This window comes from Dermochelys coriacea, chromosome 3 (assembly GCF_009764565.3).
Source record: "Dermochelys coriacea isolate rDerCor1 chromosome 3, rDerCor1.pri.v4, whole genome shotgun sequence".
Classification (NCBI taxonomy): Eukaryota; Metazoa; Chordata; order Testudines; family Dermochelyidae; genus Dermochelys; species Dermochelys coriacea.
Genome location: NC_050070.1, coordinates 32,528,465 through 32,556,202, shown reverse-complemented (window position 1 = coordinate 32,556,202; position 27,738 = coordinate 32,528,465).

The window sequence follows — 27,738 nt, the reverse complement described above, 5'->3', positions numbered from 1 at the left end:
TCAGCAAAAGAGTATTTTTGATGGTGTAACTTATACCAGTTCCCGGAACAAAATGAGCTATACTGGCAAAAGGACATTTTTGCCCACATAACTATGTGTCTACTCTAGGGATTTTGACATCATAGCTATGTCAGTTAAGGGGGTGATTTTTTTCCACACTCCTAACTGACATAGCAACTCCAGCAAAACTTTTAAGTGTAGATCAGGTCCAGATTTTCAGGCTTTTCTCTGCAGTCACAAAGGACAGAAACTTCCCTTTCTTTCTTTCTTTCTTTTTTTTTTTAAATGAAAACTGAAATTCTCATGTAATCACTTGCTTCCAGAAGCTGGGGCTTTATAATGAAAGACTCATGGTAAAAATCACAAGAGTTGGCAATATATAATATTTTAAAAAGAAAAACACATATATAAGAACTCTCTATATTTGATACTTCATACAATTGTCCAGACATCACTTATCTTTTTGGAGTGTAATTTCTAGGGACAGAGTATATTGGTGCATGTATGCAGTGCCTAGCACAATCGGACTCTGGGTGCTATGGTAATACAAACAAACGATCAATAACTACCACTCTCCATAAGTGCTATGTATAGCCGAGTTTCAACTTTCAGTGGTTTTTGTATGTAGACTTTGGTGATAAATTTTTTTAAAGCACGGTTAAAAAAATTTCCTCTAATGGGAAAGGGATTTTACCCATTCTAAAGAAAAAAAAAGAATAGCTGGAAGGATTTTGCTAAAACTTAAAAACATATAGATCTACAAGCAAAGAGCAAGCAAGAAAATTCTAGCTAATACATGAATATTTAAAGACATTATGAGCATGAGAACACACTTTATGATAAAAGAAAAGGAGTACTTGTGGCACCTTAGAGACTAACAAATTTATTAGAGCATAAGCTTTCGTGAGCTACAGCTCACTTCGCTGTAGCTCACGAAAGCTTATGCTCTAATAAATTTGTTAGTCTCTAAGGTGCCACAAGTACTCCTTTTCTTTTTGCGAATACAGACTAACACGGCTGCTACTCTGAAACCACTTTATGATAGAAACTCTTTTGCTTCTTTTAACTGAAATGAGAGGACTAATGCTTTCCTGCCACTGTACCCTATACTTCCAAATACACAACTCCTCCTCCTTTTTTGTCTCTTCCCTTCCCAACACCATTCTATCTTTCTACTTTTCCATTGATCTCTTCCCTTTAGTCTCCCTACTCCAATCCTTCTTGCTCAGTTTTACTCCACATATTTCCACACAATCCTCTCTTTCCAGCCACCCTTTCCCTGGATCTTCTTTCATCCAATCACCAGATAGTTTTTTAAAATGTGTATTGTTTACTTGCTCATAGTTCTATCTAAATACATATATTGTATCTTCTGTACAGAACAGAATAACTCATCAAACATCTTGCATGTAATATAGTAATAATAATAATAATAATAAAGAGAAATAGATACTATGTTCTTTCTTTTTTAGTACCGTCATTAAAAAGTACAATAGGAATTAAATCACAATAATCCATGGTGATGCAATGTTAAGTATCTGCTTTAGAGCCACAAAATCAAGGAAATTAAAAAAGGCTTAAACTCTGGGCTAACTCTTCATCCTTAATTCATTCACTTGTGCCTAGTTATTGAAGTCTCAGTTCAATACACTTGTGCCTAGGTTATTGAAGTCTCAGTTCAATGTTTGTGAAGTGATGTATAGTGTGTGTTGTAGAATTTAGGTGAAACAGGTTGCATAAGAGAGAGAACTTGGTGTAACCATGATCACAGTCTGGCCTAGAGATTTCAGTGGGACTACTTGGGGAGTAAGAACAGGAATATTGAGCACAGAGTTTTCATTTTAATTCAGGTTATTTCTGCATCTGTGGCTTTCACTCATATTCTTATTGTTACATTACCCCCTTCACTTTGGGTCAGAAATGCTTCTATCTAAAACATCACAGCTACAGACTGGCAGCAGATAATAGTTTTTGCAGTAGAACTTTATATACATTTCTTAAGACATACAACTTCATATTTCGCAAAGCAAAGCAAGGGCCCAAACCTGCTCCTTTGAAGGTCACTAACAATTATTAAGTTCCTCTGCTATCAAGGCAAGCACAACCAAACCCTAATATTTGACAATACATAAGTATAGTAGAAGAGCTCATAAGATCCCATAATCCTATATACTAACCAAGGAAAATATTTTAAATGGGTATTATCATTAAATCAGACAAACTCTGGCTCCCTTTTTCATTTCTTCAATAAAAAAATGCTTGCCCTTTCAAATGCTTTTCCAATCTTGTTTCTTTAGATTTGCCAAGAAATGAAACAAGATTTTAAAGAATGACAGTTCTGAAGAAATAAACTGAAAAGTGAACTCTGTGTTCTTTTCACTGTAAATAGCCAGGCTGTAATGACAAAGGAAAGTAAGAGGAGTATGCAAAATCACTGAAAATAAATTGCTAGATGTGCCATATCCTGTAGAACTGTTTAACAGTTATTACATTTTTGTTCATTGACATTGCTATAGAGATCTCCACATTGCAAGTAACCACACCATTTCAAGCACTTTGCTGTTTCAGAAAAGCAGATTTTTCTTGATTAATAACAAAAGGTTTTGTTGGGATCAGAGCTGTTTCCCACCATCTCTATGCAAACCCGGCAACACAAACTGTGTACATTAGCATTTCAAGGAGCTTCCTATTAATGATGGCAAGAAAAGCTCCTCTCGGTGGGTAAAATCCATTTTGCCCTCTCTCTGGTGACATCTGTTCTAACTTTTAAAGCCAGAAAGGAAACTAGATAATGCCAAGGAGTCTTTTGATTTACTGTATTGGCACTTGTGATGATGATTCAGACTATAAAAGCATGTAGTGGACATACATGACTGTGTAAATGTGGAACATCTGCATATTCCCACAACATAGGGTGAATTGTGAAAGTAATTCCAAACTTTTCACTATCCTTTCTTTCTATCCTATGATTTCATAATTATGTTTTTAATTACTTCTATACCATACAAAACAGGGTATTAAAATTTTATTTTTATGTAAAATGTTTACTGCTACACATGTTTTCCAGTTTAATTTCTAGCTCCCAAAAGCTGATTTTGTATAAAAATGTGTAAGACATTCAAAGAAATGGTGTTGGGGAAACTGAAATATGGATTTAAAACATATACATAAAATATGCAGGGTAGGATTTAAAAAAAAAAAAGTAAATCCTGCAGATTTTTACCTCTTTACACCATCTGTGCAGTATTGCTTTTAGGCCTTTTACATTGGTTATCCTGGGAACAAAGCTGAAGGCAGATTCCAACAGTTTTTCCATTCACTATTCATTCAGAGGTTCATCAGCTCCATATGGATCCAGCCAACTGCTGTGTTAAATCAGAGCCCTTTCCCAGAATTGACATGGTAATGAAGTCATGGTATTGCTCACAGAAAAGGCCTCCATAGGTATCCCCTCTCTCTAACAAATCCAGCCTTTTCACCCCATTCACTCCCTAAAATTATCTCCTTACATTACAACATCTGTGAACTAGGTTTTTGCCTTTTAGAGTCTGGCATGTTTTATTACTCAACCATGCCTTACACACTAGTTAGCAGAGCTCTTATACAACCAGGAAGACAAAATAAACATGCAGGCTTCACTTTCAAGAATGTATTGTTGTTTTTTGTTTTCATTTGCATTCAAAAAATGATGCAATTATTGCACTTAGTGGTGTCTTCTAGATACACAGGATGATGAACTTCAGTTCTGCTGTTTACACAAAGTGCTTTAAAACTATGCAAAGATGTTAAACTGTTTAACAAAAAAATCACAGTCCTCTGGACAACTTGTTTCCCCCCCCAAATGCTACAAATAGATTTTGCTAATGGCCGCTATGTTCCAACACTTGCCGTCTGTTCATCAGTTTCATAGATTCCAAGGCCAGAAGGGACCATTGTGATCATCTAGTCTGACCTCCTGCAAAACACAGGAATGCATCTGATGAAGTGAGCTGTAGCTCACGAAAGCTTATGCTCAAATAAATTTGTTAGTCTCTATGGTGCCACAAGTACTCCTTTTCTTTTTGTGGATACAGACTAACACGGCTGCTACTCTGAAACAGGCCATAGAATTTCCTCCAAAATAATTGCTAGAGCAGATCTTTTAGGAAAATATCCAATATTGATTTAAAAATTGTTAGTGATGAAGAATTCACCATGATCCTTGGTAAGTTTTCCAATAGTTAATCACCCTTGCTATCAAAAATTTACACCAGTTTCCATTTGTCTAGCTTCAACTTTCAGCTAGTAGATCATGTTATACCCTTCTCTACTAAACTGAAGAGTCTATTACTGTATTAAATATTTGTTTGCCATGTAGATACTTATTGACTGTAATCAATAACCCTTAACCTTCTCTTTGTTCAGCTAAACAGACTGAGCTCTTTGAGTCTATCACTAAAAGGCATGTTTTTCTAATCCTTTAATAATACCAAATTAAAGTATGATGTGGTACCAAGTCAAATGCCTTACAGAAGCCTAAGTATAATATGTTAACACTTTATCAATCAAACTTGTAGTGTCATCAAAAAAAGATAGTGTGATGGGATCTATTTTCCATAAACCCATGTTGATTTCCATTATTTACATTAACCTCCTTCAATTATTTATTCTCAAATCCTGTATCAAACAATCCATAATCTTGCCTGGGATCAATGTCAGATTAACAAGCCTGTAACTACCCAGGTCATCCTATTTACCCTTTTTAAATATCAGCACAACATTTGCTTTCTTCTGCAACTTCCCTGGTGTTCCAAGACTTATTGAAAATCAACATTAGCAGCCTAGTGATCTCCTCAGCCAGCTCTTTTAAAACTCTTGGATGGAAGTTACCTGAATCTGCTGATTTTAAAATGTTTAACTTTCATAGCTACTGTTTACCGTCCTCCTGAGATACTAGAGGAATGGAAAGTGTTATCATATTATATAACTAAATCTGTTTTTTCCCCAGATACAGAACAGAAATATTTATTTAACACTTTTACCTTTTTTGCATTATTATTGATACTTTTATCATTTCCAACTAGTAACAGACCAGTACCATTTTTAGGATTTTTTGTTTCTAATATATTTTAAAAGTTCTTCAGTGTCCTTAATTCTACTGGCTACAGAGTTCTCTTTATGTCCCATAGCTTCCATTATCAATTTTCTACAATTGCTAGCTTCTGATATATAGATTTCAACTATGTTTAATTTGAACTGCTTCAATTTGAAAAAGTATAGATATGGGTGAATTTATGTTTATAACATACCAAGTATATGTATACAATGTTTTGGTATGATCATATACGGTAGTTTTTATTTCAAAATTAAGAGTCATTCTCATAAAGATATTCTAGTTATGCAAATATCACATGATTTATAAAAACAAATGTCATTTGCAAATGGTTACGTATTGGTCAAAAAGGAGGATTAACCAGCATAGTTTTTATTATTTTACTTTTTATAAAATCAGGACAAGTTTGAAGAAAGTGTTTCTGTTTATATGGAAAAAATTAATTTGTGGTTGACAGATGTATCTTGATTAGATTACTCAAAAGAGAGCATGGCCCATGATGTAATTGTTTTACCTGCTCATTAAAATGACAACTGCTGAGTCACAGAATTGGTCTGGGCAACTTGACCCTTCCCTAGTTTTCAAAGTCTCTGAAGCCTAGTAACATGAAAAAGAGAAGAACAATTTTAATTATTAATGTAGGACACATTCTTCAAAGACAGAGCTATACTGTGTAAGGGCCTAATTGCAGTCCCAAAGTAGTAGTCTTCAAAAGAAATTTTGCCATTGACCTCAGTGGAAGCAGAATTGGGCCCTAATACAGCAGCTGCTGTAGGAAAACTAGCATTGCTAAGAGTGTTTCATCAGAAACCATAGAAATCTATGCAGGTTTCAAGTCCTTATTAATAGGAGTGCATGTGGTGCAGATCACTAATACCCTGCAGTGTTAACCTTTTAACTTAGGCAAAGGAATATATGGCTTCCTCCAAGATTTTTCTTCATGCCCCTTCAAGAATCTACCAGCAGTGCATATGAGTGCAGTGGAACTATTACTGTCCTCAACAAACTAACCATGTTCTTTCTATGGCACAATGTGTCTCCTCCTGTCCAGCCAGCAGGGAGTTCAGCGTTCATTACAAACCCCAGATTCCCATACATAGCAAAGGAGTGAGATGTTGACCCACCACCAGGATGGCTATTTTGTAACTGAGCTTTCATTTTTCTGGTGATTACTGGAATATGCTGGAACAACAACAACAACAACAAAAAACCACACCTCTAAACATTTCTCAAATTTGGTATATTTTTAAAATTACTTGGATTATAAAATCTCGGGGGCAAAGACCTTGTCTTTGTATGTGTGTCCCCCATGCCAAGTACAATGAGCTTCTAATCCTGAGTGGGCCTCTGGGCACTATTAGAATATAAATATTAAATAATATCTTTGTAAACAGTCACAGCAAACTTCAAATGATATTGTTTTCACCACAAACTGCTATAGAAAAGTCAAGCAGGGCACAGCTACAACTAGGGTTGCCAATTTTTGTTGGATGTATTCCTGGAGATTTCATCATATGACATAACCTGTAATTTAAAAGATTAATCTTTAATTCCTAGAGACTCCAGGCCAATCCTGGAGGGTTGGCAACCCCAGCTGCAGCATACATTTCAGAATGTTACTCTAAGCAAGAAGACAGACTTTTTTACCCCTGTTGAAATGGAAATCCTGGTGCAGCCTATCACACTTACTGGGCTAACTGCACCTCAGACCCCTTCTGGTGTCCAAGTGCTTCCCCGCTCAGGCCTTGAGTTGTCACCTGTCTCAGGATGGAATCCTGTGGTTCTCCCACTCCCAGAGCAGGGCTGCCGTCCCCTGGCATTAACCATGATTGCCTCAGCAGGCCTGATTTAGGTTTAGACCCTACAGTTCGCTCCCTCCAGAAGCAATGACCAGTGGTTAATATATTGACCAAACAGCCTTCTTAAAGCAAAGTATTATTTATATAGAACCAAAGCATTTAAGAGAAAACAGATCTTAACACCAATATAACAGTCTGTATGCATGCTTGTCTCTCCCTAAGGCTTACCCATTCCATGAACCTGAGTAAGGCCCAACTTCTTTAGATTCCCTCTGCAGAGTCTCCCTTTGCATCAGCTTGTCTCTCTGGACGCCTGCTGACAACTGATCCCCACCCTCTTCTCCTGAGAAGAGCTTTTTAACTGTTCTTTTGTTCTCTTCATTACCAGCACTGACAAAAGAGTTGTGTCACTATGGCCTGCTGCCTGAAAGTCTCATCCTGTACAGTAGAACCTCAGAGTTACAAACACCAGAGTTAGGAACTGACCAGTCAAGCACACACCTCATTTGGAACTGGAAGTACACAATGAGTCAGCAGAGACCAAAAAAAAAAAAAAGCAACTATTGAACAGTACAGTCCTGTGTTAAATGTAAACTACTAAAAAAAATAAAGGGAAAGTTTAAAAAAGGATTTGACAAGGTAAGGAAACTGTTTCTGTGCTCGTTTCATCTAAATTAAGATAGTTAAAAGCAGCGTTTTTCTTCTGCATTGTAAAGTTTCAAAGCTGTACTAAGTCAATGTTCAGTTGTAAACTTTTGAACGAACAGCCATAACGTTTTGTTCAGAGTTATGAACATTTAAGAGTTACAGACGAACAAACAATCAATCTCCAGCCCCGTAACTCTGAGGTTCTTCCATAATTGACTCCACAATATTTGCTAGGAGGTTTCTTATCCATAGTTATTGTGTTGCTTCCCTGCTTGTTTTGTCCACAGCCCTTTGTTAAGCTTTTTCATACAGAAAAGTCTTATAACCCAATATACAATAATTTCCTCTTGCTGACCAGGTCACATACAGTATTCATAAAATTACTATATCTTAGTATTCTTAGATCACCACATAGCATCTCCACATCTCTCATACAGCCTTAACCATAATAAAGGTATATGTAAAGGCTTACTCCACCCAGGAGAAAGATGTACTAAATCCTGGCCGGGGCATTCCACTGACACAGACCTCCTTCCACAGTCAGCACCCAAGCAACGCTACTCTATTTTAGACAGGGGACCCCTCTTTCAGCAGCAACCACAGAGCTGCCCTGCAGTCACTCAGCCCTGCCTCCTCCTTGGAACGGTAGAAAAGGAGCTGGATTCCAAGATTCCACCTTCCGACACATCCATAAGTAGCAGTACGTTCCCAGACATTTCCATACATGATGTGGCCTCCCTGGTTTAGTGAGTGCTTACCAAGACAGCGAGGAAACCAAAAAGCCTTCTCCCTATGAAGCATTAGGGCCCACTAACTCCTTAGTCCCATATTACAGGAGTCAGAATTTAGCCTGTGTACATAAGAATGGCCCTACTGGGTCAGGCCAAAGGTCCATCTAGCCCAGTATCCTGTCTTCCGACAATGGCCACTGCCAGGTGCCCCAGAGGGAATGAACAGAACAGGTAATCATCAAGTGATCCATCCCCTGTCACTCATTCCCAGCCTCTGGCAAACGGAAGCTTGGGACACCATTCCTGCTCATCCTGGCTAATAGCCACTGATGGACCTATCCTCCATGAATTTATTAGTTCTTTTTTGAACCCTGTTATGGTCTTGGCCTTCACAACATCCTCTGGCAAGAAGTTCCACAAGTTGACTGTGCGTTGTGTGAAGAAATACTTCTTTTTATTTGTTTTAAACCTGCTACCTATTACTTTCATTTGGTGACCCCTAGTTCTTGTGTTATGAGTAGTAGTAAACAATACTTCCTTATCTACTTTCTCTATACCAGTCATGATTTTATAGACCCCAATCATATCTCCCCTTAGCTGTCTCTTTTCCAAGCTGAAAAGTCCCAGTCTTATTAATCTCTCCTCATATGGAAGCCGTTCCATACCCCTAATCATTTTTGTTTCCCTTTTCAGAACCTTTTCCAATTCCAACATATCTTTTTTGAGATGGGGCGACCACATCTGCACACAGGAATCAAGATGTGGGCATACCAGGGATTTATATAGAGGCAACATTATATTTTCTGTCCTATTATCTATCCCTTTCTTAATTATTCCCAGCATTCTGTTTGCTTTTTTGACTGCCGCTGCACAATGAGTGGATGTTTTCAGAGAACTATAAACAATGACTCCAAGATCTCTTTTTTGAGTGGTAACAGCTAATTTAGACCCCATCATTTTATATGTATAGTTGGGATTATGCTTTCCAATGTGCATTACTTTGCATTTATCAACATTGAATTTCATCTGCCATTTTGTTGCACAGTCACCCAGTTTTGAGAGATCCTTTTGTAGCTCTTCGCAGTCTGCCTGGGTCTTAACTATCTTTAGTAATTTTGTATCATCTGAATATTTTGCCACCTCACTGTTTACCTCTTTTTCCAGGTCATTTATGAATATGTTGAATCGGACTGATCCCAGAACAGACCCCTGGGGGACATCACTACTTACCTCTCTCCATTCTGAAAACTGACCATTTATACCTACCCTTTGTTTCCTATCTTTTAACCAGTTACCAGTCCATGAGAACACCTTCCCTCTTATCCTGTGGCAGCTTACTTTGCGAGCCTTTGGTGAGGGATCTTGTCAAAGGCTTTCTGAAAACCTGAGTACACTATATCCACTGGATCCCCTTGGTCCACATGCTTGTTGATCCCCTCAAAGAATTCTAGTAGATTGGTGAGGCATGATTTCCCTTTAGTAAAACCATGTTGAATATAGTTTCAACCAGTTTGCCCAGTACTGAAGTCAGGCTTACGAACCTGTAATTGCCGGGATCACCTCTGGAGCCCTTTTTAAAAATTGGCGTCATATTAGCTATCCTCTAGTCATCTGGTACAGAAGCTGATTTAAATGATAGGTTACAGACTACAGTTAGTAGTTCTGCAATTTCACATTTGAGTTCCTTCAGAACTCTTGGGTGAATACCATCTGGTCCTGGTGACTTATTGCTGTTTAATTTATCAATTTATCCAAAACCTCCTCTAATGATACCTCAATCTGGGACAGTTCCTCAGATCTGTCACCTAAAAAGAATAGCTCAGGTTTGGGAGTCTCCCTCACATCCTCAGCCATGAAGACCGATTCAAAGAATTCATTTAATTTCTACACAATGGCCTTATCGTCCTTGATTGCTCCTTTAGCACCTCAATCGTCCAGTAGCCCCACTGGTTGTTTAGCAGGCTTCCTGCTTCTGATGTACTTTAAAAAAAAAGTGTGATTACTTTTTGAGTCTTTTTTGGCCTTCCTAATTGTATTTTTATACTTCATTTGCCAGTGTTTATGCTCCTTTTTATTTTCCTCACTAGGATTTAACTTCCTCTTTTTAAAGGATGCCATTTTGCCTCTTACTGCTTCTTTTACTTTGTTGTTTAGCCACGGTGGCTCTTTTTTGGTTTTCTTACTATGTTTTTTAATTTGGGGTATATATTTAAGTTGAGCCTCTATTATGGTGTCTTTAAAAAGTTTCCACGCAGCTTGCAGAGATTTCACTGTTGGCACTGTACCCTTTAAGTTCTGTTTAACTCACCTCCTCATTTTTGTATAAGTTCCCCTTTCTGAAATTAAATGCTACAGTGTTGGGCTGCTGTGGTGTTTTTCCTGCCACAGAGATATTAAATTTAATTATATTATGGTCACTATTACCAAGCGTTCAGCTATATTCACCTCTTGGACCAGATCCTGTGCTCCACTTAGGACTAAATCAAAAATTGCCTCTCCTCTGGTGGGTTCCAGGACCAGCTGCTCCAAGAAGCAGTCATTTAAGGTGTCAAGAAACTTTATCTCTGCATCCCGTCCTGAGGTGACATGTACCCAGTCAATATGGGGATAACTGAAATCCCCCATTATTATCATTATTGAATTTTTTATTTTAATAGCCTCTCTAATCTCTCTGAGCATGTCACAGTCATTATCACCATCCTGGTCAGGTGGTTGATAATATATCCCTGCCGCTATATTCTTATTATTAGAGCATGGAATTTCTATCTATAGAGATTCTATGGCACAGTTTGATTCATTTACAATTTTTACTTCATTTGATTCTACGCTTTCTTTCACATATAATGCCACTCCCCCACCGGCATGACCTGCTTTGTCCTTCCAATATATTTTGTACCCTGGTATTACTGTATCCCATTGATTATCCTCATTCCACCAAGTTTCTGTGGTGCCTATTATCAATATCCTCATTTAATACGAGGAGCTATAGTTCACCCATTTTATTATTTAGACATCTAGAATTGGTATATAAGCACTTTAAAAACTTGTCTCTTTTTAGCTGTCTGCCATTACATGATGTAATTGAATGGAATTCTTTTTATTTGACTCTTTCTGATCATGTAAAAAGAAAAGGAGTACTTGTGGCACCTTAGAGACTAACAAATTTATTTGAGCATAAGCTTTTGTGAGCTACAGCTCACTTCATCGGATGCATTTGGTGGAAATTTGGTGCATTTTCCACCAAATGCATCCGATGAAGTGAGCTGTAGCTCACGAAAGCTTATGCTCAAATAAATTTGTTAGTCTCTAAGGTGCCACAAGTATTCCTTTTCTTTTTGTGAATACAGACTAACACGGCTGCTACTCTGATACCTTTATGTAATGATTTTCCATCCTCTCATCCTCACTACGACATAGAGATTCCCTATTAATAGATCCTCCCCTAAAGGATATCCGAACCATTTGCTCCTCTGCACCTTTTGGCTTTCCCCCAGCCCTTAGTTTAAAAACTGCTCTATGACCTTTTTAACATTAAGTGCCAGCAATCAGGTTCCATTTTGGTTTAGGTGGAGCCCCATCCTTCCTGTATAGGCTCCCTCTTTTCCCAAAAGTTTCCCCAGTTCCTAATAAATCTAACCCCTCCCCCCCCACACACACACACACCATCGTCTCATCCACGCATTGAGACTCTGCAGTTCTGCCTGTCTAACTGGCCCTGAAAATAAATAGGAACAACATTTGGGCAGGAACTGGAATACAGAGTCTTTTACCTCTAGGTCACTGGATCAATGCTCCAGTTTCTTAGTGACTGAAAATGGGCACTATCTCTTAGCTGGTCAGTGGCCTGTGTGAAATGAGTTAGTGGACTCATTCCACTTACTAATCAACAGTAACTCAATCGCCACCACAACTGGCACCTTTGCTAGCAGCCTGAGTACTGGCAAAGACTAACTTGGCCTGGAAGCTGAACCCTTCTCTCATCCCTAGAAGTGGTCAGGCTTGACACCCATTATCATAGTGCTTATATATGAGGGATCTTGCACTGCCACTACCAATACTGTACCCATCCTATGGATAATCAGAGAACTGCCCATTCCCACACCAACCCAGCACCTTTCCCGAGCTCAACCACTTAATTTTTACATTTTACAAAGTCTAAAATGAAACATTACAAAGTGTATGACAGTAACAGTTTGAAAACATTTAGCTACTCTTCTACCTTTACTTCTCTTCACTAGGGACCCACTGCCCCACTGGAACCAGTGGGAGCTGTGCCATTGACTTCAATGGAGGAGAGCACGCCCTCAGCCCTGACTTTCAAGAACCTGCTGTCTTTGCCTTAGAGGATTTCAGTTGTCAATAATATCAGCTGCCTAGTGTTTCTTGGACACTTAGCAAGACCCCAGAATCCACAGTTCTTACCTCTACCAGTCTGAATCCTTCCTGTCTAATTACCTTTTTTTCCCCCTCACTCTTGAATGAGTGTTTTCAGCTTCCCTTCACCCCTTCCACCTCAAGGCTCTGTCCCTGCCTTTCCTCTTCCATTCTAGCTGCAACCTGGAGTTCAGCTTTAGGTTTACCCCAAACCACAATGTCTCCTCAAACTCCTACCTAGGGCTTTTGTCTGTCTCAACTGATTGATTGATTGATTGGTGATCCCAAAATTTCAAGGATGATCTCTATCATGGATTTACATATGGGTCCTGATCATGGCACCACAAATCCACCCACAGTAGGTACAGACATTTTGTGGCAGGCCAGTGGCCTGCTGGAAGAAAGTTATTTCTTTTTCCCTTCCTCCTCTCTCTTTTTTCAGCTTCGAGGGCAAGGCACTTCTCGAAGTGGGCCACTGTCTGATGGAGGATATGGTGCCACTGGGGTCAGTTTGTGGCTTGCTCTTCCCAGCTTGTGGTGTTCACGTCAGTTTTCTTAAGATACGCTTCCAGTATGTCTTTGTAGCATTTCCTCTGACCACCATAGGATCTCATGGGTGAGTTGAGAGTAGAGGACTTGTTTTGCGAGGCAAGAGTGTGGCATCCGCACACAATGTCCAGCCCAGCAAAGTTGGTGCCTGGGGATCATTGCTTCAATGCTAGTGACATTGGCTTCAGCAAGGATGCTGGCGTTAGTGCAACGATCTTGCCACTTGAGACGAAGGATCTCCCGGAGGCATCATTGGTGATACCTCTCCAAACTCTGAGGTGCTGTCGATAGGTCACCCAGATTTCATATCCATAGGAGTGTAGGAACAACTATTGTCTTATAGACCTGGATCTTGGTGTCCTGCCGTAAGTCACGGTCTGTGAAAATGCATCAGAGCAATTTCCCAAAGGAAGCACTTGCGCACTGGATCCTGTGCTGGATCTCACTGTTGATTTTTGCATGTTGAGAAAGTTGGCTACCGAGGTAGCAAAAGTGCTTGACTGTCTCCGTCTCAACTAACAGCCCCACAACAACATTTGCGATCTGTATTCTCTTATTCAAACCAGGAACTTTCCCCCGACCGTCTAACCCTTGAAAACATGATTACAGAACATGATTGTTATGGAATTATAATCTACTGATCCATAAAGCAATAAATATATCATGATAATTAATTACCCACCATACTTTCCACATTAAAAAATAATTAGAAGTAAAAATCTTTAACTGGCTGTGTCTATGTTTTGTCTCCTCAGTGTCTTTTTTTGGCCCTGCATAATAGCACAGCTAATTCAGATACTGAAAAAAAAAAAATAACCAACAACCCAGCAACAGGTCCATAAAATGAGGTACTTCATTAGCAATGAACTTCAGAATCCTGATTCCCTACCACCATGCCAAGAAAAACAAGATGAAGGACTGGCAAGGATTTCAGGACTACTGTATATATTCTTTTATAAATTCATTAAAGATGAGGCAGGACAAAGCATACTTAGTAGTAGTTGGTAAAGCATTTTAAAAAGGAGCGATGCTACAGTACTTTGTTTTGAAGTTCAAAAACTTACTAATTTCTCATCTTGCGGCTGCTATGCAAAACCCGCTAGTTAACTGCATCAGGAACAATCTGTCATGGTAATACAGCATTACTAAATGATCAGGATTTGTGCATTGTTAATCATAGAGGTGGCACTTCCTTTCTAAAGCCCCCATTCCTGCAATGATTTCCCTGGGGGCAGATCCCTGTGTCAATGTAATATTCATTGCAGGATCAGGAGGAACATCTCTATTTTCAGTTCTTCGTAACTTTTTAAAATAAATGTATATATATAGTCCATAACTATTTCTCATATATAGCCATATTTCTACTCATCACACCACTATGGCCAAGGGTGTGTCATTTTATTTAAAAGACAAAAAGTCTTCTAGCTAAGAACTTCCTCTGCTGCAGGTAAAGTGGAGCCCAGCTACTTGTGCTAGGGTTTGATAATGGTTGGCAACATTTCTAACACTTTAACAAAGGAAACTCTCCACATAAGAAAGGCCTGGCAGCCACTAAGCTCTCCAACACCAAAGGGATTTGTGTATATTTTGGTGAATGTTAGATAATTTTCTCTGTTTTCTTCCCCCACCATCTGTAACAGTATTGTAACATAAGTGCTCCAAACAACTATCCCATCCCTTTCTCCCAATTTATTAGAAATACAACACATGCCAAGGAAGCAAAATATAATAAAGGAGTACAAGCAAATTAAATTCACTAACACCAAAGATGCCCGGGTGTCTGAGCAGCTGCAAAGGAAGCACCATGAATAAACCACAATTTTTAGGAGGGAAAAAGCTATAATAGACCTTCAGCCTTAGCAACTGCTTTCCATTTTAAAGGAAATACAGGAAAATCTAGGAAAAGGCCTAGAAATTTCTTTTTAAATTAAATCTAAAAAAGCCTTGACATTGATAGAATCCCAAGAAATCGGGGAGACGAGAAGGTGTGAGTCTATGTGTGCATCACAGCCTGCCCGAAAAGGCCTGTATTGCCAAGAAATTAATTATTCTGGAAGTTTTCACTGAAATCTGTTCCGCTTTTGGAGTTATTGGAATTTTTCATCATTTGTGAGAAAGAAACTGTCAGGTGATGTCCAGGACCAAGTCCTACTCCCAATAAGCCCAGCCCTCCAGCTGGAGGCTCTGGTCGACTCAGGGGTCTCAAGTAATTTTATGGACCATCATGTGGCTAAGAATTCCTCGATTTGGTGGAACCCACTGATGTGTCGCTCCAAGCCTTCGGGCTGGTCTCTCACCAGTCTACTCCCTTAGGGCTTATTCCCCTTCAGGACACTGAGTGACTCTTCAGTTCGGGTTGATTCGTGCCCTCCACTTTCAGGTCATCCTGGGAATGACCTGGCTTGCTGTCTATGACTCCTGTATCCATTGGCAAAAAGGGAAAGTGCATTTTTGCTCCCCATATTGTCAACGATTCTGCCTTCCAAAGACAGAACAGATATCCTCTACGGATTGTGTCATAATTTGGGGAATCCTGTTGTGAAGGAACAGGCCCACAGGAGTTGGGTGCACCCCCAACCGTTCCATCTGCCACAAAAATACCTCGCAAGTACCATGGCCTTGCAGATGTATTTGACAAGGGAAATGCAGCCACCTTGTTGCCACACAGCAAATACGACTGCCCAATTAACCTTCAGCCAGGCTCCAAAATTCCCTTTGGCTGCATATACACCCTTTCTGAAGCAGAACTCGAGGCCCTATCTGCAGAAGGAGTTTATCTGGCCATACACCTCTCCAGGAGGAGCCCTGATCATCTTGGTTAAAAAGAAGGATTTTCACTGAGGCCCTGCATTGACTACAGGGCCTTCTATAAGGTGATGGTTCAGAAACGTTACCCATTTCCCCTCATTTATAAACTCCTAGACCAATTACACTCTGCCCAAATTTTTACAAAGTTAGACCTCCAAGGGGTCTATAATCTGGTGCAGGTGCAAGAAGGAGATGAGTGGAAAACCATCTTCTGCACCCATTATGGATTACTGGAATAACCAGTCATGCTGTTTGGTCTCTGTAATGCTCCTGTGACCATCCAGCAAATTATCAGTGACATTTCCCGGGACACACTAGATCAGTTCAATATTGTCATCTATCTCAATGACATCCTTATTTTCCCCCCACAACCAAGCATAGCACAAACAGGGTACACAGTCATCCATAGAAAGGTTTTGTCGACACCGCCAGTATGGCAACCTAGAGAAGTGTCAGTTTGACCAGGACACAGTAAAGTTTCTCAGCTACATCACCTACCCTGAAGGGCTCCCCCTGGACCTACACAAAGTGACAGCCATCACTGACTTGGTGGTACCCAGGGACATACAAGAGGTGCAATGCTTTTTGCGCTTTGCCAATTTCTATAGTCAGGTCATCAACCGTATCTCAGGGATGGCCGCCCCAATTACAACCCTCCTGCAGAAGGGAACCCATGTATCTTGGACCCTAGAGGCACAAGTGGCTGTTAAGTGCCTAAAGCAGAAAGTCATTACAGCCCCCATTTTGATTCACTGCAACCTGGACTGGCCATTTACAGTAAAAGTGGATGCCTCAAACTTTGCGCTGGAGCAGTCAAAAAGTGGAACAGTCAAAAAGTGGATGCCTCAAACTTTTACACGGAGCAGTCCTCTCCCATATGGCAGTCTCTAATTGCCAGTTTCATCCTTCCACTTTTTTACTCATGCAAGCTCACCCCAGCAGAACAAAATTATGCCATTCCCAAATCTACTGGTCATCACAGCAGCCTTTGAGGAATGGTGGCATATCCTGGAGGGTGCAGGTTCCCAATCCAAGTCCTCACAGACTACAAAAACCTGGAATTCCCAAAGACAGCTCAGCACCTTAGGAGACCTGCTACCCTCCATACATTCCCTGCTGCCCCATGATCCCTTTCCAGTTCAGATCCCCCAAGCCCTAGACAATGACAATGCCCGGACTTCCTTGACCTTCATTCTCCATGAAGGAATTCTGGATCAGAAGGAGTGCATCTGTGTAGCCATTGGCTGACCCATGCTGCAAGTCCTATGAGTCTGCCATGATGCTCCTCTAGTTGGTCACTTTGGTCAATTCAAGATGCAGGCCCTGGTATCAGAGTTTCTGGTGGCCAGCCCTCCATGCTTCGGTAGCAGTCCTGTGACCTCTGTGCAAGTACCAAAAACCCTTGTGCAAAACTGCTTGCTCTTCTTCAGCCCTAGTCCACTCCAGCTAAAGCTATTGTGTTGATGGACTTCATCATGGAGCTGCCATGTACCTCTCAAGGGTACACCACAATTCTAGTTGTAGTCAATCTCCTAACAAAGATGGTTCATTTTATAACATTTGGTGGCCTCCTCACAATGCAGGAAACAGCTCATCCGTTCAAAGACACTAGGACAGAATATAAAATCCATGCTGACCAACACCGTCAGTCAACCCCCAATCTGAACATATGGGATAAGGTTTGGCTGTCTTTCCAAGATCTGCAATTCACCCATCCATCTGTGAAGCTGGACCACAAGTACTCGGAGCCATTTGCAATCATGAAAAACTTAATCTGCTAGCTTTTCAACTGCAATTGCCGGAATCCCTCAAGCTCCACCCAATGTTCCACATCTCTCGTCTGAACTCTTCATTGAGAATCCCTTCCCACACTTCACTACTCTTCCCAATCCATCAATAACCATGAAGGGCCAAGAGGAATACATGGTGGAGTCCAGAATCTGCTGGACCCCACCAAGTCCAAGAGACTTCAATATCTGATTGACTGGGAGGAATACAGTCCAGAGATGTTCATGGGAACCTGCAGAACATGTCCATGTCCCGGACTATCTGCACACCTTCCACGGGACCTGACCTGAGAAACCCAGCCCAAAGTCTCCTGCTAAGCAATACCAAAAGGAGAGGGTTGCTGTCAGGGACCAAGGCAGCTAGGATCAGCTGCTGGCCTTCTCCCTACCTTCACTGTTAGGTAACCAATGAGACCAGCTGCACCACTGCGGAACTGATGAAGTGGACATAGCCCCTGATTATCTGCTGTTTTAGCAGCCATGCTTATAAGCCTGGCCCCCGCAGCATATCAGCAGCAGCTCAACATGTACCATGTCTGCAGCTGCACTTGCCCTTGTTCCAGCCCATGCTCCAGCCCATTCCAGTCCCTGGTCCTGCTTTGTTCCAGCCCTGCTCCAGCCTGCTTCCTGCTCCAGCTCACTTCCAGTCCCTGCTTCAGCCCCTGCTCCCCTCCACCTTCAGACTTCTGGCTTCAATCCCCAGCTCTGCCTCTGGCTTACAACTCTGGTTTACCCCCCACCTTGGCCATATGATTTCTTTCCCTCCAATACCTATGCTTGGCTCAATTCCTGGACTCTGCCCACTCTGGTCCCAGCTCTAACCGGTTGGCCATACTCTCGCTTCCACCAGTAGATCTCACCACCCACAGCCTGGGTCAGCTCCAAGTGATTTTGTTGCAGGAGAGATCTAAAGGAAAACATAATGGGGTCCTTCTGGAGTTTTACACGGAGCTCCTATGCATGGGGAAAATTGTCAAGATGCTAATATATCTGACAAGTGTTGCAAGCTGAATTTGTTGGGTTTGAAAAGCTACAGCCTTGTCAGAGACCTTCACAAGCAAAAGCAGCCTTTGAATTGCATGTTACATGTACCAGACTGCTGCTGACCTGCCTCAGATGAGAATAATACTGACAGAACTGGCAGATTTTCCTTTAGCTAGAAAGGAGAGTCAACTGCTCCTTAAGCTGTGTTTCCCATTGCCATTGATTCCTCAGAGTTAAGGATTGTTTTCACTTTGTGTTTACTCACTTGGCTACTCTTTTGTATCCTGCACAGTCCACATCTGATCTTACACGTTTTATTTATTCTAGCCAATATATGCTTATTCATCAGGTGTGTTTACTTTAGTTATGGTCGAGATGGCACTATCATTCTTAGTGTCTATATTCATTAGCTTATACATTACCTTCTGGACAGAAATTTCTCACATTTGTTCTCATCTCAGAAATAAACTCTATTTTGCAAAATTAGAAGAATATCTACTGAGCTCTTTGGGAGCCTCAGATACTCAAATAAGCTATGCTGCATTTTGACAAGAGTACTTTATGAAATAAAGAGTTCCTTTTAATTCTATTTTTAGTCCCACTGTTTTTATTTTTTAAAAAAACCCTGAAATTATAAGTGTAAAAAATGTCTTCCCAAATTGGTCAGAAATGTGGGAAAGGTGCAGGCATTTGTATATGCATTCAAATAAGAGTGTAAAATTGTGTGACCGGGATAACGTTTAATAAGGTGCATTTGTACAGAAGAAGAGTTACTCAGCACATGTAAGAACAAACGAATGGCCATGCTGGGTTAGACCACTGGTCCGTCTAGCCCAGTATCAGACAGTGGTCAGTGCCAGGATGTTTCAGAGGAAATTAACAGATGGGGCAATTTATTGAGTGATCCATCCCCTGTTGCCCAGTCCCAGTTTCTGGCAGTCAGAATCTCCACTTAGGGACACACACAGCACTGGGTGGTGTCCATAACCATCTTGGCTAATAGCCACTTATGGACCCTCCATGACCTTATCTAATTCTTTTTTTGAACCTGGTTATATCCCTGGCAACAAGTTCCACAAGTAGACAGTGTGCTGTGTGAAGAAGAGTTTCCTTATGTTTGTTTTAAGCCTACTGCCTATTAGTTTTATTGGGTGACCCCTGGTTCTTGTGTTATGAAAGGGGTAAATAACACTTGTTTATTCACTTTCTCCACACCAGTCATGATTCTATAGATGTCTATCACGTCCCCCCCTCAGTCATCTCTTTTTGAAGCTGAACAGTCCCAGTCGTCTTAATTTCTTCTCATATGGAAGCTGGTCCATATCCCTAATCATTTTTGTTGCCCTTCTCTTAGCCTTTTCCAATTCTAACAGCCTTTTTTTTTTTTAAGATAGGTGAACAAGCCTGGTGTATATCAATTTCTTTGTTAAATTGACAAACTCATTTGAGCTTGCAGCATCCAGCAGGCATAACTGGACACTTCAAGATAGAGGTTCCTAGGGTTGTGTCTGGGGCCAGAGGTATTGGCCAGTGTCATTCGGTTGCACAGTCCACAGAGCAGCTTATTTGCCAGAGGCTGTGCGTGAACAGCCCAGGGGTGGGGTTTCTCATAGCAGAGCAGGGTAAGGCTGGCTCCCAGAGTCAAGAATTGGAGTGACCTAGCAGATCACCGGTCCGGATAACACCAGAGGGGAACGTCACACTCATGTCAAAATACTGGCATATTCAGAACGAACATATATAAAGGGACAGACCAGAAATCCCAGCAGAGCTTGGGGACCTCGCTCTCCTCCAGAAACTTTAGAAATTTTAAATGAGAATCAGGGTAATATAACTAAGACTAGAAAGAGCAAAGAGCATTCGATTTTACCTGAGATGTAGCACAACAAATAAATGACCTTGTAAGGCTCTCTAATGGTACAAAATGTCTGGAATCAACAGATTTTAAGCACTGTTATTGTGCCAATTCACACAAATACAGATCCACACCATGGATTTAATTTTGAGTCATTCAGAGAAATCAATCACCAGAAACTATCTGAACTAAGACTTTACTTCTGCATCTATCAGTCTTGCAGGCTGCCCAATTTGAAAATATTACAAAAGTGGCAAGGTAACAGCTTGTGTTTGTACTGACCTCTCACACCTTCCCAGACCCATGATGCACAGACCGAAACAGACTGTGGGCCTTGTTTTTCACTGCCTTGGTTCCTTGTGTAGGCCTTTACACCTTTGCAAAGTGAATGGAAAAAATGGAAAATGATACTGTTCTTTTCTGATTGCATTTTGCCGTTACTTTACAGAGTGTGTATATGATTACACAGCATGAAAAGCAGTGAAGAATCAAGCTTTCTGTGTATTAAAAAGAACCAGGACACACAGCCATAAGAAGTGTCCAAAACTACACAGCAGGTGTGCTCATGTATTCATGCTCAGCCTTTGTGGTCTGGACAGTATTAAGGACAAGCTAGTATCCTTGTTATGCGGGACTTAAGGGGTTTTCTTTATTTCATTTAAAAACCAGCAGACTTGCAAGACTGGCTATAGCAGAATGTTTCACAAACAGCAATCTCTCCCTTTCACGGGTCATCAGAGGTCTCTAGTGCCTACATTCAGGAATTCCCCCATTATTGTCAGATGATTGGCATTGGCTCTCTGGAGTCTCCAATTTTAATTAATAAAAAGACTAAAACAATCAGAAGAATTGCTTGTGTGAAGCCTTTGATTGGGTGGGAACGATGCCTCTCCCTTCCATAAGGGGTTAGGCAAGTCGTAGAAGCTGGCAGAACTCCCTATCACTCTAAGAGGATTAACGGATCCATTATTATATATACAGGAAACCCACCACACCACTGACCAACACCCCCCCCCCCCGCACTTGGAGCAAGATATAGCTGACAGATTTTAGGCCTGTCGTTTCTGAGAGAGTTGCATATGAATCAGTCCCTCAGCTGGACATGGAGCTGAGGTCCACTCTGTGTAGTTTCAGCTGCACAGAACTCATTCGGAGTGAAATGAGGGAGGTGCGGTTTGGTGACAGAAGGAAGGTTGATAAAATAGTTCTAGGCATGGGAGAGAGAAAATGACAACAGGTGAACCTTGTGGCTGCTCTCATCTGCATTGGTTACTAATGGCAGCTGGGGAACATCAAGCCATGGGGACACCCTCACCACACTCTCTCAACCATGCCTCCTGCAGCAGCTGCAGGAAGGGGGTAGCATAGGAACCACTATTGCAGAAACAGGAGCATGTTTTCACATCAGCTACCTGTACAGACGATTTCGCTCACCGCCTGCCTCACTGTTATCAACACTGTTCTGAAGGCATCATGGCAGAAGGGAATCTTAAGGAGGGATTTGAAGGAGAACAGGTGAGCAGCTGGGCAGATTTTTCCAGGGAGTTTGTTCCATTCATAGGGGTCAACACAGGGAAAAGCATGAAGATGTCTGCAGGTGAAGCACTAACGCAGTAAAGGCTGGCATTGCGGGCGGGGGGAGAGGACCAAAGGGAGTGCTCAACAATGTGACTAAGTAATAGTGCTGATAGGGACGGCTCAATCATGAATGGTCTTAAAAGTAAGGACAAGAAGCTTAGGGCCTGGTTCCCACTGTACTGGTCCTACTCCTTCCCGGGTTCCCTCCTTCCCGCTCTAATTCATAAAGAGTTGTTGCAGACTTCCTCACTATAGCCATTTCGGTTGCCAGCTTCCTGGCTTTATACTAGCCCAGCCCCCACCTGCTCAGCAGAGCTTCACCTTCCAGTCTGGGGTTGGTTCTCCAGACTAATCCCCTCATGTGGGGCCTATCACACTAACTGGCCATTTCTCAGCTTCCTTAACCCTTTCAGTGTGGGTATGGGGTGAACACTCCATCACATGTACACATTATACTTAGGGCTTATTTACATCCTCATGGGGGGAGGGGGTAAATCACACTAACATTAGCTAGTGCACACTTAACAGACAAGTGCAAAACAATTCTTCAAAGCATACTAACTGGCCAAGAAATATATATTCTATAATAGAAGTTGAAAGTGTACTAAGTTCATTGTGTACTGAGTTAGTGTGGGCTAATGTTTGTAGGCACACGCCATTCATTTGCACAAGTTTACTAGTCTGCCAAATGCTATCTCATGTGGCTTTGCATGTAGCCAAGACCAGCCTGCTTACCTGGGTGCCCTCCACCACTCTGGTGTCATAACACCTAGATGTCACATCCCCCGTATGTAGTATATTATGAAACATCCTCTTTTTGTTCATTTAACTATTCATTGTCAAAATAAATAAAGTTCATTTGTGATATATTATCCATTCTTTTTTAAATTGTGTTTGTTCCTTTACGTCTAGTTTGCCAAATTTGCTAATTTACAGTACCATAGGTCTCCCAATTATTAGACCTAATTAACTAACTATGCAGAATACCCAAAACCAGCCTCAAAAATTCTATGTATGTGCATATATATATATATGAAAAAAACTACATTAAAAGAACATTAAGCTTGCACGGTGAACCATTCATAAGTTAGGAGGTTTCCTGGGCAATTTTAATTTGCCCACCCTCTGCATGTATGCATTATGATACAGTCTTTAATTGCATTATCACATGCTATTTTCCTACAGGACCCCTGCTTTATTCAGTACACAGAATAGATAGCTATTAAATATTTTGTTTTATCTTCATCATTCACTTGGCAACCTAGCTAAAAAATTTCAGCCTGAACTGTTAAAGTTTAGCAGTTGAATATAGAATTATTATTTTCCATGTCAGTTTTCCAATGGCTTTCATCACTGTAGCATCTGACTGCTTCACCACATTAGTGAATGGAACTTCCCAACACACCTTACTGGAAGGTAAGATGATACATCATCCCTGTTTTACAGATGGGGTACTGAGGCTCAGTAAGGCACTGAAAAATTAAGGAAAAAATTGCCAAAAGTATCCACTACTTTTGGGTACCCAACTTCAGACACCTGGGGCCTGATTTTTTAGAGACCTCAGCATTTTTATAGCACTTTAGATGTTCAAGCACAGCTCCCAATGCACAATTAGTGGCCATCTAAATAGTTTGGTTTAAAGTAAGTTACCCAGCATCATATAGGAACTTTGTGACAGAGGCAAGGTTAAAATCCAATTTTCCACAGTGTCATTCAATGGCCTAAGCCACGATATCAACCTTTCTTTTCTTCCATTCCCCCACTACCATTCCCTGCTCCTTACCTCTCTGCAGTCACCTCGGGCTGCATTCTCTTCCTCACACTGCCTCGGGGCCCACTGGGGAGCATTAGGAGCACAACAGAGACAGTCTCTCTCAATTCCAGGGCCCAGTACCACTGAACATCCAGCAACTGGGATGAGAAATTGCAGAGAAAATCCCCACATTCTCTGTAGCCTGGGACTAGAGCAGGCTCAGTGCAGATAGAATCTTCAGCGACTTTAGCTGATGACTTCTAACAAGTCTCTACTGAGCATGTGCAAACAGCCATTTTCAGATGCTTAAAACTCGGCTAGATTTGGGAGGATTTTCATAGAGAAGGCAAAAGGCACCTCTCTTCCTGGAGAAAACTCTTTCTAAAACACAGCCTCACCACTGCAAACAGCAAAACATACCAAACACAAATAGCCCTAGCAGTGCTGTCAAAAAACCTAAAAACATACACATGACATGCCAAATGTCTAAAAAATATGGGAAAAAACAGCATTAGCTTCCCCTCCAAAAGGCCCAAATGTAAGCACTGACAATCAGCCCTTCTTTCCTCACTCTAAGTCCGGAAGGCTCTTTCCCCAGTTCTGCCCATGAACCTTGAAGGGCCTTCTTCCTCTGTCCCTCCTCAGAGCCCTGAATTTTGCTTTTTTCCATCCGCTTTCCAAGCCCTGGGGCCATTCTTCCTCCTCTTGTGCCTCCATCTAGCACATTACTCTGTTTGCTGCTCTGGATTGGTGGTGCTCCTCTCGGTCATGTCCCCAGATGGACAGCTGAGAGCAGCAAGCACAGACATGAATTCTTGCACATGTTCAGACTAACATGCCCGTTTCAGTCATACACAGGCTGGGCTGGCTGCTGCTTGACTCAGATCCTCCTCCCGCAGTTCAGAACAAAGGGATGACTCTTATGTGTGACTTGGAGGGGGGCATCAACTATGACTTCAGGCCGAATTGTCTTCTTTCATGACTAGCTGATACAAGAGACTGAGCAACTCCACTGAGCTGGCAGGCAATGGGTGTCCATCCTGCTCTTCTCTCTTGTGTGGACAGGTTACAGAGCCTAACAACGTACCTGTGACCCAACAGCTAAGAGTGGCGCAGGCCAGAGCTAGCAAATGGAAGAAGCTATACAGTCCAAGAAAAACCCATGTAGTTGTCCTTTCCTTGCAATGCTTCTCCCTGCTCTTTCTGGCAGTGGGCTCCCACCATAGATCCAAACTTTGTGGATCCTTGCTTATCCATTCTGGGACCTAGATTTATCCATCCTTGGATCCTGCCTTAATTTACCCAGCAAATCATGGGAATTTAATACCAGAAGAGAAGTTTGTTTTCTTCACACAACTTGCCTGATATGGTTTAGGTAGAAATGCCATAAACATTAGCTCATGTTTAATAGGTTCAGTCTCTTCTGTTTAGTATCGGGGGTAGCCGTGTTAGTCTGTATCCACAAAAACAATAAGAAATCTGGTGGCACCTTAAAGACTAACAGATTTATTTGGGCATAAGCTTTCGTGGGTAAAACACCACTTCTTCAGATGCATGGAGTGAAAATTACAGATGCAGGCATTATATAATGACACATGAAGGGAAGGGAGTTACCTCACAAGTGGAGAACCAGTGTTGACAGGGCCAATTTGATCAGGGTGGATGTAGTCCATTCCCAATAATAGATGAGGAGGTGTCAATTCCAGGAGACGCAAAGCTGCTTTGTAATGAGCCAGCCACTCCCAACCCCTATTCAAGCCCAAATTAATGGTGTTAAATTTGAAAATGAATTTTAATTCTGCTGTTTCTCTTTGAAGTCTGTTTCTGAAGTTTTTTTGTTCAAGTATAGCTACTTTTAAATCTGTTATAGAATGTCCAGGGAGATTGAAGTGTTCTCCTACTGGCTTTTGTATGTTACCATTTCTGATGTCTGATTTGTGTCCATTTATTCTTTTACGTAGGGACTGTCCGGTTTGGCCAATGGACATGCAGAGGGGCATTGCTGGCACGATGGCATACATAACATTAGTAAATGTGCAGGTAAATGAGCCTCTGATGGTGTGGCTGATGTGGTTGGGTCCTCTGATGGTGTTGCTAGAGTAGATACGGGAACAGAGTAGGCAACGAGGTTTGCTACAGGGATTGGTTCCTGGGTTAGTGTTTCTGTGGTGTGGTGTGTATTGGTGGTGAGTATTTGCTTCAGGTTGGGGGGCTGTCTGTAAGCGAGGACTGGCCTGCCTCTCAAGGTCTGTGAGAGTGAGGGATCATTTTCCAGGATAGGTTGTAGATCACTGATAATGTGCTGGAGCGGTTTTAACTGGGGGCTGTATGTGATGGCCAGTAGTGTTCTGTTATTTTCCTTGTTGGGCCTGTCCTGTAGTAGGTGACTTCTGGGTACCCATCTTGCTGTGTCAATCTGTTTCCTCACTTCCACAGGTGGATATTGTAGTTTTAAGAATGCTTGATAAAGATCTTGTAGGTGTTTGTCTCTGTCTGAGGGATTGGAGCAAATTCAGTTGTATCTTAGGGCTTAGCTGTAGACAATGGATCATGTGATGTGTCCTGGATGGAAGCTGGAGGCATGTAGGTAAGTATAGCGGTCAGTAAGTTTCCGGTATAGGGTGCTGTTTATGTGACCATCACTTATTTGCACTGTAGTGTCCAGGAAGTGGCTCTCTTGTGTGGATTGGTCCAGGCTGAAGTTGATGGTGGGGTGGAAATTGTTGAAATCCAGGTGGAATTCTTCAAGGACCTATGGGTCCATATGATGAAGATGTCATCAATGTAGCACAAGTAGACGAGGGGCGCTAGGGGACGAAAGCTTAGGAAGCATTGCTCTAAGTTAGCCATAAAGGTGTTGGCATACTGTGGAGCCATCCAGATGCCACCAGACTCCTTGTTCTCTTCTGTTTAGTTCCTCATTTCATTTTCACCTTTTGGTGGAAACGTGGAATTTTAATTTTCTCACAGTTACTTTGCATCAAGGATAACTCTGCTATCAGTGCTGAAGAGGTGGAAAGACAACCACAGAAATACAAACGGGATCGACATGGAATATAGTTCCACCAACTCCAACCACTCAACATTAATTAGGATCCAAAAACTCATGAGGCTGGTTTGAAAATCACAAGAGTCTAAAATAAAATAAATGTTGGGCTCTTTTTCTTTGCCTTCTGATATTTGTGCCTTTAGGTTACACTTGGGTCACATTTTCCAGCTTTTGTGCCTTTAGGTTACACTTGGGTCAAATTGTCCAGCTTTTCTCCACAACCGGAAGGGCTAGAAACTTACCTATTTTTTTAATTAATTAAAACTTAGATTCTCGTGACTCCAGGCACTGGAGCTTTACAAAAAACACTAAATATCACAAAAACTGCAATAAAATCTTGAGAATTACCAACACTGTGATAGGTAGAATGGGGTACAAAATGGGGCTGTGATCTGGGCATGCATACAGGTTACAGAGGGAAAAGGAAGAAGGTGAAAAGAAAACAGAGGACTGTGAAAGGGAGGAGGCAGACAATAAACAGTTGAAAAAGGGTTTAGCTTCTGATCATCATGAGTCACAGCCTCAGCTGCTATAAATCAGCTCTTATGACTTTTGGCCCAGAATATTCTAAAGAAGTTCTTGGATCCCTTTAAAGTTCTCTCACCCCCCTCTCTGCTTGAAACAGTTCAAGCCTTAAATAATTCAATTTTGAGTTCAATTCCACTAGCTGTAGTGTGGCATGACATGCTACACAGGTGTTACCAAATTTAACACATCGAATATGTGTGTAT